At 36.0% G+C, this 14,031-nt stretch overlaps 3 non-coding genes across 3 annotated transcripts; all 3 read left to right on the top strand.

The window, feature by feature from the left end:
- The first annotated feature begins 7,375 nt into the window (after window positions 1-7,375).
- On the top strand, window positions 7,376-7,447 carry Trnag-ucc (transfer RNA glycine (anticodon UCC)). The gene has a single exon. It is a non-coding gene; the product is annotated as a tRNA-Gly (tRNA).
- A 3,280-nt stretch (window positions 7,448-10,727) lies between these two features.
- Window positions 10,728-10,799, top strand: Trnag-ucc (transfer RNA glycine (anticodon UCC)). The gene has a single exon. It is a non-coding gene; the product is annotated as a tRNA-Gly (tRNA).
- A 2,325-nt stretch (window positions 10,800-13,124) lies between these two features.
- Window positions 13,125-13,196, top strand: Trnag-ucc (transfer RNA glycine (anticodon UCC)). The gene has a single exon. It is a non-coding gene; the product is annotated as a tRNA-Gly (tRNA).
- Window positions 13,197-14,031: the final 835 nt, after the last annotated feature.

A 14,031-nucleotide genomic window follows, 5' to 3' on the forward strand; every position in this document is an offset into this window, starting at 1 on the left:
TCGTTGATATCAGCGTCGTCGAGGACGCGCTACGTGCTGATAAATCCCCGTGGACGCTAGGATACGCAACAACAATACATTCCTCGCAGGGACTAACCATCACGGACACAATTGTTTGGATAGTTGATAATCGCATCGAATGGTCGAATCTAGTCTATCTTGCAGTGTCCAGAGTACGAAGGATAAATCAGCTTCGAAGAATTGTTATTGACGAAGCCACCGACGAAGCCGGCGACAAAGTCACCATCGATGCAAGCGTCATTGATAGAAAACTCTCGGGTTACCGCCAACAGGATAAAAAAAAACAGCGGCGTTTTGATATTGATGCCGAATTAATAATCTCGCTACGACAACAACAGAATAATCACTGCGCGAGTTGCAATTGTATAATGAGTTGGCGTTATTCGGATAAAGACACTCGCCAATTTACCGTGGATAGGATCGATAACAGTCTCGGTCATGTCAAAAACAATGTGAGGTTGACCTGTCTTGAGTGTAATAGACGCAACGGCGCTAGTTAAGACCACGCGGGGGTAATTGAGTATCGTTAGGTATCACTTGTAGTTGCTCGCGTGTAAATCCGCGCTGAGGAGCAGTTGAATCCAGTCTATAGATCGGTGGTCTACCAATTGATCGTGTTATCGTTGATATGTTATGTGTGGTAACACTCCAAATAGGATCGGTAGCCCTTTTTTTACCGCCTTCAAGCTCTCCTGGTTCATATAGATATCTAACAGTGACATCGCCAAGAATCGGCTTAGAAACGCTATTTATTTTTAATTTTCCGGGTATATACTCGTATTTAATCGCGTCGCTGGGCTTCATGTTGATTACTCGGGTAATCTCGTTATTTAACGCTGCAATTACACCTGGCAACCTTTTAACCCATTCACGAGATCGTTTTTCTTGGATGAATTCCTTCGCGTATTGATATCCAAATAACCGTTCAGCGAGAGTCCGATTGAATCGTTCAACAATTGCCTGATCACGATGTAGCGCAGTATGACCTCGTCGTATCGCGACGCTATGATGTTTCAGCGTTGATAAAACAGCGCCGCGAAATTCACTACCAGGATCAACTTGTAATAGATTTGGCCAGCGCAGAGGACCTCTTCGATAAATCCGCTCAAACGCATCGGCTACTTCAGTTGCTGACTTTGTTTTCAACGGTTCCGCTTGTTTGTATCGACTCGCAACATCAACTACGGTTAGCGCGTATTTGTAACCGTTGTCATGCGGCAGAAATAGTATATCAGCCTGATGAACTTCATTAGGTACGCTGACATCAAAGCGCGAGAAGTTGATTTGTTTAGGCGGTGGTAGATAGATTTGCCATATAGCCTGTTTGGATAACCAATTAGCCGCAGTGGTCTTTGTTACCTTTGCAGCGCTTGCAAGCTTACCAATTGCGGCCTTCCCCTTCCAGTATCCTCTCGGAGAATAATAGATGGAATCCATCGTTTTTCTTGGATGATTGTTATTAATTACCAGCGCCAATCATTAATTTACCTTTCATAGCCGATTTTACCAACCATGAGGCCAATTTTTCTTTGACGGATTTATCAGGAATAGCATTTAGCGCGTGAATTAATTTTACATCCGCGATATGACGCTGTTGCAGATCGCTACTTTTGTAAGCAACATCATGAGCATGACACGCCTTATCGATAGCGTTTATTGGATACTCACCGGGTTTGGGCTGATTTTGATCATCGAGTCTAATATCTAATCGTGTTCCGGGGCCACAGTAGTTATATCCTGGGAGGTGTTTTTCTCCTGGATACTTTGCCCACGGTGTTCCGGGGAGTTTTGCCAATTTGGCTGCGATGTCACCTCCTCGCTTTTTTTTAAAACATCTCCGGGTCTAATAGAAATAAATCTAAATTTCTTTGTACCGCATTGTACACACTTACCAGTAAGCGCCGATCTGTTATTTCTTGTCGTAACGGTTGTCATATCATTTGTGCCAGTACGCACTCTACACTTCACACAATATAGATCCATAATTTATGTATAGAGATATGAATATAATTGATTTTTCGGCGACTAAAACAAGAGAACCAGTTAAGCATGTTGCAGCGTTACCAAACTCGATCCGGATGATTATCATCGGACCATCTGGATCCGGCAAGACGCAATTGTTACTCAATTTAATAATGAGATGGATGAAGTGGGATAAGTTGTATTTGGTTGCTCCTAGCGTAGATGATCAACGATGCTACGAGGTGTTGAAAGATTTCAACGAGAATGCATCAGCGATCGCTAAAAAGAATGTTATTGAGTTTATTACGGATATCAATGATGCACCGGGTATTGATGATATTGATGGCGACGTTAACAATCTAGTCGTGTACGATGATGTTATGTTAGACAATCAAAAGAACCCAGCTAGGATATTTTCCAGAGGCAGGCATCAAAACACTGACGTGATATATGTCACTCAACGATACACTCAGATTCCAAAAGTAATCAGAGATAACTGCAATATTCTTGCTGTATTCAACGGCGTTGATACACACACGCTACGAAATATTTGGCAGACATGGTGCGGCGGTGACATGGACTTTAATGTTTTTCGAAACTTTTTTAGTCATGCTCAGTCGACCCCACATGGATTCATAACGATAAATTTACATGATCCTCGGACACGATATCGTATCGGACTTGACCAAATATTCGGTTAGTTGTAAATAATTTTCATTGTAAATAACCTCTTAGCAGCAGAGGGGGCAATGACATCGACGCGGTCGTCGACGTGCTTACCGGACGCTGACGACGCTGGGAATCGGCGCGCAGAAGGTGTTAATTAAACCAAATGACGACGCGACGATCCCCCAACGACGTCGTCGTTTTTTTTTTACCAGGCGCTGACGACACTAGATCGTTGAGTGCAGAAAGTAATAATTAAGCAAAATAACGATTGGACAAAATGTCCGATTCGCCCCCTCTGCTGCTCTAATATCGAAAATTTCAAAGTAGTACAAAGGAGAAGGAGAAGGTTTAATCCAGTACCTAATATGAAGATGAATAGCATGCGACGAACACCTATGAAGAAATGATCAAACACTCAACATTTTTTAATACTTTCAATACACTCATCATAATCATGGCTTTAAATATTGTATCTCTAAATGTAAATGGCTTGCGTAATTTGAATAAACTAAAGTCTGTTTTAGAAATATTTAAAGAGAAAAGAGGCCATATTTTATTATTGCAAGAAACCTTTTGGGATGATGAGTTTGTTGAAAGTATTAGAGAAAATGAGATTTGGAATGGTGACATATTTTATAGTAATGCTGACAATAGGAGGGCAGGTGTTGCTGTTTTAGTAGTGAGAGAATTGAGAAATCAGGTGACACAAGAAATGATTGAAAAGGGTAGGATTTTACATCTTAAAATAGCTATTGATGATAAAGTGATTGATTTAATCAATATTTATGCTCCAAATGTTGTGAAGGAAAGGTTTAACTTTTTCATGAAGCTAAATACATATTTACATAACAGTACTAGTGATAGCACTATCCTGGCTGGTGATTTTAATACAACTTTAGCAGGTATTGATCGACATAACAAAGCCTTACATATTGATGATGTAGCAGTGCGTGAACTTTATAAAATTATTCATGATAGGAATATTACCGATTTATGGAGATCACGAAATCCTAGTACTCGTAGTTTCTCCAGAAAACAAGTTGTACTAGGCGAAATGAAGCAGAGTAGAATAGATTATTTTTTGATTTCCTCAAAATTGCACTCCAATGTGCAAAATATTTATTATGCAGATACATCCTTTAGTGATCATTCTTTTCTATACCTTAAACTAAATACCTGCAAAGTGGAAACAGGGCCCGGATTATGGATATTAAATAACAATGTTCTTTTTGAGGAAAAATATGTACAAAGAGTGAAATCAATTCTTACCGAGGGAAAAACTGACGAAATGTATTTCAGTGAACCACTCATTTGGTGGGATAATGTAAAATACAAAATTAAAAAATTTTCCCAAGTATACTGTACAAGAAGAAATAAGGAAAGATTACAAGAATACTTTACATTGCAAAATAAATTAAAATCATTTTCAGAAAAAGTCGCAAATAAAGAACCATATGACATTAACAAATATGAAGAACTAAAACATCAGCTAAGTGACTATGAAACTGATTTTTGTCGGGGTGCTATATTGAGATCTAAGGCCAAATGGGCAATTGAAAGCGATAGAAATACTAAATATTTTCTAAATCTTGAGAAATATCGACACAACAAAAATGTAATCAATGAATTGATTGATGATGATGGTGTAATTATTTCAAATACAAGCGGAATCTTAGATGAAATACATCAGTTTTATAGTCATTTATATTCTTCGGTAACTGTTGATGATAATTGTACTGATTCACTTTTAAATTTTGTAAACTGTTCTGTATCTGATGAGGATAAAGATATGTGTGATGCCATAATAACAGTTGATGAAATACATACAGCTATAAAAGGGATGGCTAAAAATAAAAGCCCCGGCCCGGACGGATTGACAGTAGAGTGGTATTGTAAATTTTATGATTGTATATATGATATTCTGTTGCACATCTTTCAGAGTGTTAAGAATGACAATATTATGTCGAGATCAATGAGATTTGGGGTTATATCACTTATTTATAAAAATAAGGGGGATAATAGAAGATTGCAAAATTGGCGTTCTATCAGTTTACTTAATGTAGATTATAAAATTTTGGCAAGGATTTTGTCTACACGTTTAAAAATGGTATTACCCAAAATTATTTCTCAAACTCAGACATGTTGTATAGTTGGGAGAGATATTGCTGATACTATAGTCACTGTAAGAGATATTATAGATATGGTTGAGAGAGACAATCTTGAGGGATATATCTTAAAAATTGATCAAGAAAAAGCGTTTGACAGAGTTTGCCACTCATATTTGATTTCTGTTTTACGAAAGTTCGGTTTTGGTGACAATTTTATTCAGTGGATAAAGATATTTTATAATGAAATTAAAAGTAGTGTTAAATGCAATGGTCATCTAACGAAACCCTTTTTAATTAAAAATTCAGTCAGACAAGGTTGTCCTATATCAGCAATGTTATATGTATTAGCAGCAGAACCCTTAGGACTCGCTATCAAAGCAAATCCCACTATCAAAGGTATTCCACTCCCACTGTCTAGTAATACAAGTAAAGTTTTTCAACATGCAGATGATACAACCTTGACATTAGCGGACACACAATCCATTAATCAATCTTTTAATGTACTTGACTTGTATTGTAAAGGATCTGGTGCAAAGGTGAACAAGGAAAAGACAGAACTTCTGTGTATTGGATCTGGTAAACTTACTGATGATTATTGCAAACAATTACAAATTCAAATGTGTGATCAAGTCATCTTAATTTTTTGAGCTTATGTGGGAAAATGTGCAAAGTTATGTGAGCAACTGAACTGGAATGATAGATTGTCTAAAATTAAAAACTTATTGCAACTGTGGTCACAGAGATATTTGACAATACAAGGAAAAGTAACAGTTGTTAATAACTTATTAGTTTCTAGAGTATTGTACATAGTGTCAGTTCAGCCTCTTCCTGATATGATTGCTGATGAATTGAAGCAATTATTTCTCAGATTTATCTGGTCAGGAAAGTCCCATTTGGTTCACTATTATACAATAATTGGTGATAAGCGAAATGGCGGACTACAGTTAACTGATATAAAGATGAAAATGTATGCATTCAGACTAAAATTTTTAAAAAGATACTTTGATGTGAATTGCCATGCTATGTGGAAAAATACCTTTGATCACTTTTTATCTACTGTCCTGAACATGAGGTTGACCAAAGAGTTGTTTCTCATGTCTTTAAATAAGCAACAATTGAATACCCTACCTATATTTTACAGAGAAATGTTTCATGCATGGGAAAAACTTAGAAATCATATCGATACAAATATTGATGTGAGGAATGTTTTTGAACAACCTCTCTTTTTAAATCCTAATATTACATGTGCTGGTAAAACGTTGTTTTTCGCAGAATTTATAGAAGCAGGAATGGTTCGTGTTCAGGATATTACATATGAATTTGTACCTGGAATACTACCTTATAGAGCTATTCAAGAAATGATATACAAATCAAATTCTGAGATCAAAACAGATAAGATAAAAAAAAAAGCATGGTTGCCTTCCAAGCAGCCGATCCGGGTTCGATTCCCGGCTGACGCATGTCATTTTGTCAATACCGAGTTTAAAAGCGAACATATCGGCGTCTTTGTTTTTCTTCTCTTTCGGATATTTAGCAACCCTCAGTCACAAGTTTCAATACTTCTCTTCACTGTGCATGATTTTGTTTTCATAGGTAGGACGTTCATAAACCTTCCACTAATTCCGAAGACAGCCTCGATAACTTAGTTGATAGAGTTTCTGATTCGGTGTCAAAGCGTGTTATTTAATACAAATGGAGATAAAAAGAAATGGATGTATCTCATCTCTTCATTTCCTTTCTCCGTATTAAAAGAATTATTATTTCAGTACTGTTAGACACGCATTACGAAAATAGCGAGCATCATTTTAAGACATTTCGTGTTGATCCAGGTAGATGGGCTGCGCAAAAAGCATCATATCACACACAAAACCAAAATTTTGTTATAATGTTATGGAGTCTAGTATAATTTTTTTGGGCATTAGAATGTCAATGTTAAATGAAATATTGACGCAAATATCTACTTAAATATTATCAGAAGCAGCCATATAATCCCACATGTTTTCATCTACTTTCAAATAATTATCAAAAATAATTATCAAAAGATTTTACAAAATTTAAGATTTTGTCTCTTGAGCTGTGAAATTTTATAATGAATTATGGATGCCTGGACCATAACCTTTCAATGAATTTATTAAACATTTAATACAAAATGCACTGTCAACCTGCCATTAACCATTAACCTTATAGGATCCAAACGATACATGTTTATATTTCTTGCTTGAGGTTCTCCTGTTGCTAGTAATGTCCTCACTTTTCCATCTCTTTTCAAAGCGATTGTTTGTATCTTTCTTTTTCTCTATGTCTTCCTAGTTCAGATCTCCCGATTGGTATGGTATACAATTTCTTCTAGCAAACAAAACAGCACTATGAATAAAGAAATAAAATAATCCAGACGGATCACACAATGAAGACACTCTAACATCTATATATTAAAACTGACACAAATAACATCAAATATTTTTGCGAATATTTTTATTTGACTGTTCTCTTTGAGAATATTTGCAAGGGAAAGATAAATGGATCAATCCAAACTATGCCACGTTGAATTAGTCACGGTAATGACAAACATTATACATGACCTGTCACCTAAGTGACGAGAATAGAGTATAACCAGCGCGTCGGTGGTGTAAAGGTTAGCATGGTTGCCTTCCAAGCAGCCGATCCGGGTTCGATTCCCGGCTGACGCATGTCATTTTGTTAATAACGAGCATAAAAGAGAACATATCAGCGTCTTTGTTTTATTTCTCTTTTGGATATCTAGCAACCCTCAATCACAAGTTTCAATACTTCTCTTCACTGTGCATGATTTTGATTTAATATGTAGGACGGCCATAAGCATTGCACTAATTCCGAAGACAGGCACGATAGCTTAGTTGGTAGAGTATCCGATTCGTTATCCAAGGGTGACCGGTTCGATATTCACTCAGGCCACCTTCGGGACGGCGGTCATGTAACCAACAACTGTCAGATGATGATCATATATTTTAACACTTGTTGCTTTATCTGCCTCAATTGCTTTCACTTTTACATCTCTTTTCGAAACACGTCTTTATATATTCTTTCTTTCTTCTGATTTCTATGTTCCTTCTTCATAATGTGTCTTAGTCCTTTACAGTAATTACCATATATTCGAGAATAATTTTCACATATTTTGACACATATGTGAAAAGCTTTCCTCATATTTCATGCACATACGCTTTGGTTTACTTTCTTTTCCTAAAGTAAATGCATCGATTCGTTCTCCTATTAATTAATGTTGTATTTTTTGTATTTCGTCTTTACATAACATTCACGAAACTGTCCGTAGTGAAGGGCCAAACACCACACCCTCCGAACTTCCCAGTGGTCTAAAGCGCTCACCGTTACGGATCACTGCCATCTCACCTCTGTCGGCATGGTTTCGAGTCTCGGGTTCGGCCAATGTTGGGATGAGAGGAAGCTTGCCGGTAGGTTCTCGTGGGTCGGTGGTTCTTTCCAGGGCTTTCCTGGATTCTTCCTCCACCATTTATACTGGCCGCCATGTATAGCCTATCTTGTGCTGAAAATGGCGTCAAAATTTGCAACAACAACGTCAGTAGTGAATACAACGAGACAGTCTATCTAACATGGATGTCTCTTACACATCACAGACAAGCATTATGCATGACATGTCCCCTAAGTGATGGCAATTCCAAGCAGTCGATCGGGGTTCGATTCCTGGCTGAAACATCGCTTTTTGTCACTGCCCTACTTAAAGCGACCATATCTCCTGCTGGAGATTTTTGAGCAACCCTCGGTCACAAGATTCAATACTTTTCTTCGCTGTGCATCATTATTTTTTGCATATGTATGACGTTCATAAATCTTCCGCTAATTCCAAAGATGGCCGCGATGCTTAGTTGGAAGAGCTTCTGATTCGGTATCAAAAAGGGTACCGGGTTGGATGTTTACTCAGGCAAGCTCCGAACGGCGGCCTCTCTGGAAACTAATTACCTCGTGTTATATCCAAACAACTTTCACTTTCTTCGCCATAGTAAAGACAATAACATTTTGAAAATGACATTACAGAAAATATTTCCTAACATAGGTCAATGGGAACAAACCCAAGGAAAAACAAATACATGTGTTTCCGTCCGGCTGACCGTCCATGTTTTTCTTTGCCGATCAATGAACTTTTTCCCCTGGGCAAAATAAGAAAACTAATTTTGGAAACTGATTGACGCATCTATTTCAGCCGGTTTTGCCCAGTCCTTGAAGCGTTTATATACATAAATAGATAGTTCATTATAATATATGTCATGTCAAAAGAAAACAATCTACCGACTCTACTTTAAAAATCAGTTGAATAGGAAATCTATACATTTTTATAGCTATATATTAAAAACTCAAGTTAATAACTAAACAAAATGTTTGCTTATATTTTTATTTGAATGTTGTCTTTGCTCTCATTTTGTATGAGAAACAAAACATTCCAAATCAAAATTATGCTTCGTCAAATTAGTCCAAAAGAAAGAACAATTGCAAACCGGCTAAATCACAATGAATTTCAACTTTTCAGTCTCGCACGTAAATCACACTGTCTAAATCCTGACAGCTCGCCGCAGGACTTACAAAATAACCACATCTCTTCATTGATAGGCATGCCTTTTTGAAAAATTAAAAGCCTAATGCGATACATTGATCAGGAGTCTGCTAATCATAAAGCCATGTAATATCAAATCCAACAAATAATTTTTGCATCAACCAACCTATCCAACTTTAAATTAATTCAGTTAGTCAACTGTCAGTGCCATTTTTTTTAGAGAATCAATCACTTGACTAACCAGAGAACTTTTTTCATAAAGAGTCCACATATTTATTGGAACAAGCAAGAGAATCGATGCCGTTCTGCCACCTGTTGTCCTTTTTCAGCAACCATGTATATGGTTTGTTGATGCTACGTTTGCAGATAGAAAAAAGAAAATAATACCCATGTTCATGTCATTGAAGTATTTTACTCTGAATCCAGTACAGATATTCACAAGACAACTAAAATGTGTTTTACATATCAATAGACCTATAACGATGACTACACGATGTTTTTAAGACTGCTTGTAATGAGATGGAGTTATTTAATACAAATGGAGACGAAAAGAAATGGATGTATCTCATGTCTTCATTTCATTTCTCCGTATTAAAAGAGTCATTAATTTATTACTATGTTTAGACACGCATTATGAGAATAGCGACCATCATTTTAAGAGATATCTTGTTGGTCCAAGTAGATGGGCTACGCAACAAGCATTATCAAATGACACAACAACAAAAAAAATTTGTTATCATGCGATGGAGATCAAGTACAATTTTTTGTCATAAGAATGTCAGTGTTAAATGGAATATTGACACAAACACCTACTTAAATATTCTCAGAAGCAGCCATATAATCCCACATGTATTCATCTATTTTCAAATAATTATCAAAAAGAATTATCAAAAGATTATACGAAATTGAAGATTTTGTCTCTTGAGCTGTCGATTTGATAATGAATTCTTGATGAATGGACCATAATCTTTCATTGAATTTACTAAACATTTAATACACACTGCACTGTCCAACTGCCATGAACCAAAAACCGTATAGGATCCTAATTATACATGTTTACGTATCTTGCCTGAGGTCCCTCTGTTAATGGTAATGTCCTCGCTTTTCCATCTCTTTTCAAAGCGATGGTTTGTATCTTTCTTTTTTTCTATTTTTTTTCTGTTTCAGTTCTCCCGATTGGTATTGTATACAATTTCTTCTAGCAAAACAAACAACACTATGAATAAAGGAATAAAATAATCCAGATGTGTCACACACTGAAGACATTCTAACATCTATAAATTCAAACTGAAACAAATAACACCAGATAATTTGCGAATATTGTTACTTCACTGATCTCTCACACAGGAATGATTAACGTTATGCATGACCTATTACCTAAGTGACGAGAATAGAGTATCATCAGCGCGTCGGTGGTGTAAAGGTTAGCATGGTTGCCTTCCAAGCAGCCGATCCGGGTTCGATTCCCGGCTGACGCATGTCATTTTGTCAATACCGAGTTTAAAAGCGAACATATCAGCGTCTTTGTTTTTCTTCTCTTTCGGATATTTAGCAACCCTCAGTCACAAGTTTCAATTCTTCTCTTCACTGTGCATGATTTTGTTTTCATATGTAGGACGTTCATAAACCTTCCACTAATTCCGAAGACAGCCACGATCACTTAGTTGATAGAGTTTCTGATTCGGTATCAAAGCGTCTTATTTAATACAAATGGAGATAAAAAGAAATGGATGTATCTCATGTCTTCATTTCCTTTCTCCGTATTAAAAGAATTATTATTTTAGTACTGTGATTAGACACGCATTACGACAATAGCGAGCATCATTTTAAGATATCTCGTGTTGATCCAGGTAGATGGGCTACGCAACAAACATCATATCACACATAAAACCAAAATTTTGTTATAATGTTATGGAGTCTAGTATAATCTTTTGGCATCAGAATGTCAATGTTAAATGAAATACTGACGCAAATATCTACTTAAATATTATCAGAAGCAGCCATATAATCCCACATGTTTTCATCTACTTTCAAATAATTATCAAAAATAATTATCAAAAGATTTTACAAAATTTAAGATTTTGTCTCTTGAGCTGTCAAATTTGATAATGAATTATGGATGCCTGGACCATAACCTTTCAATGAATTTATTAAACATTTAATACAAAATGCACTGTCAACCTGCCATGAACCAACAACCTTATAGGATCCACACAATATGTGTTTATGTTTCTTGCTTGAGGTTCTCCTGTTGCAAGTAATGTCCTCACTTTTCCGTCTCTTTTCAAAGCGATTGTTTGTATCTTTCTTTTTCTCTATTTCTTCCTAGTTCAGATCTCCCTATTGGAATGGTATACAATTTCTCCTAGCAAACAAAACAGCACTGTGAATAAAGAAATAAAATAATCCAGGCGGATCACACAATGAAGACACTCTAACATCTATATATTAAAACTGACACAAATAACATCAAATATTTTTGGGAATATTTTTATTTGACTGTTCTCTTTGAGAATATTTTGCAAGGGAAAGATAAATGGATCAATCCAAACTATGCCACGTTGAATTAGTCACGGTAATAACAAACATTATACATGACCTGTCACCTAAGTGACGAGAATAGAGTATCATCAGCGCGTCGGTGGTGTAAAGGTTAGCATGGTTGCCTTCAAAGCAGCCGATCCGGGTTCGATTCCCGGCTGACGCATGTTATTTTGTTAATAACGAGCATAAAAGAGAACATATCAGCGTCTTTGTTTTTTTCCTCTTTCGGATATTTAGCAACCCTCAGTCACAAGTTTCAATACTTCTCTTCACTGTGCATGATTTTGTTTTCATATGTAGGACGTTCATAAACCTTCCACTAATTCCGAAGACAGCCACGATAACTTAGTTGATAGAGTTTCTGATTCGGTATCAAAGCGTCTTATTTAATACAAATGGAGATAAAAAGAAATGGATGTATCTCATGTCTTCATTTCCTTTCTCCGTATTAAAAGAATTATTATTATAGTACTGTGATTAGACACGCATTACGACAATAGAGAGCATCATTTTAAGACATTTCGTGTTGATCCAGGTAGATGGGCTACGCAAAAAACATCATATCACACACAAAACCAAAATTTTGTTATAATGTTATGGAGTCTAGTATAATTTTTTTGGCATTAGAATTTCAATGTTAAATGAAATATTGACGCAAATATCTACTTAAATATTATCAGAAGCAGCCATATAATCCCACATGTTTTCATCTACTTTCAAATAATTATCAAAAATAATTATCAAAAGATTTTACAAAATTCAAGATTTTGTCTCTTGAGCTGTCAAATTTTATAATGAATTATGGATGCCTGGACCATAACCTTTCAATGAATTTATTAAACATTTAATACAAAATGCACTGTCAACCTGCCATGAACCAACAGCCTTATAGGATCCAAACGATACATGTTTATATTTCTTGCTTGAGGTTCTCCTGTTGCTAGTAATGTCCTCACTTTTCCATCTCTTTTCAAAGCGATTGTTTGTATCTTTCTTTTTTTCTATTTTTTTCTGTTTCAGTTCTCCCGATTGGTATTGTATGCAATTTCTGCTAGCAAAACAAACAGCACTATGAATAAAGGAATAAAATAATCCAGATGTATCACACACTGAAGACATTCTAACATCTATAAATTCAAACTGAAACAAATAACACCAGATAATTTGCGAATATTGTTACTTCACTGATCTCTCACACAGGGATGATTAACGTTATGCATGACCGATTACCTAAGAACCGGGAATAGAGTATCATCAGCGCGTCGGTGGTGTAAAGGTTAGCATGGTTGCCTTCCAAGCAGCCGATCCGGGTTCGATTCCCGGCTGACGCATGTCATTTTGTCAATACCGAGTTTAAAAGCGAACATATCAGCGTCTTTGTTTTTCTTCTCTTTCGGATATTTAGCAACCCTCAGCCACAAGTTTCAATACTTCTCTTCACTGTGCATGATTTTGTTTTCATATGTAGGACGTTCATAAACCTTCCACTAATTCCGAAGACAGCCACGATAACTTAGTTGATAGAGTTTCTGATTCGGTATCAAAGCGTGTTATTTAATACAAATGGAGATAAAAAGAAATGGATGTATCTCATGTCTTCATTTCCTTTCTCCGTATTACAAGAATTACTATTTTAGTACTGTGATTAGACACGCATTACGACAATAGCGTGCATCATTTTAAGACATTTCGTGTTGATCCAGGTAGATGGGCTACGCAACAAACATCATATCACACACAAAACCAAAATTTTGTTATAATGTTATGGAGTCTAGTATAATTTTTTTGGCATTAGAATGTCAACGTTAAATGAAATATTGACGCAAATATCTACTCAAATGTTATCAGAAGCAGCCATATAATCCCACATGTATTCATCTACATTCAAATAATTATCAAAAATAATTATCAAAAGATTTTACAAAATTTAAGATTTTGTCTCTTGAGCTGTCAAATTTGATAATGAATTATGGATGCCTGGACCATAACCTTTCAATGAATTTATTAAACATTTAATACAAAATGCACTGTCAACCTGCCATGAACCAACAACCGTATACGATCCTAATTATACATGTTTACGTATCTTGCCTAAGGTCCTTCTATTGCTGGTAATGTCCTCGCTTTTCCATCTCTTTTCAAAGTGATCGTTTGTATCTTTCTTTT

Source organism: Sinohyriopsis cumingii, chromosome 9 (assembly GCF_028554795.1).
Source record: "Sinohyriopsis cumingii isolate HCF-2022 chromosome 9, ASM2855479v2, whole genome shotgun sequence".
NCBI classification, from domain to species: Eukaryota; Metazoa; Mollusca; class Bivalvia; order Unionida; family Unionidae; genus Sinohyriopsis; species Sinohyriopsis cumingii.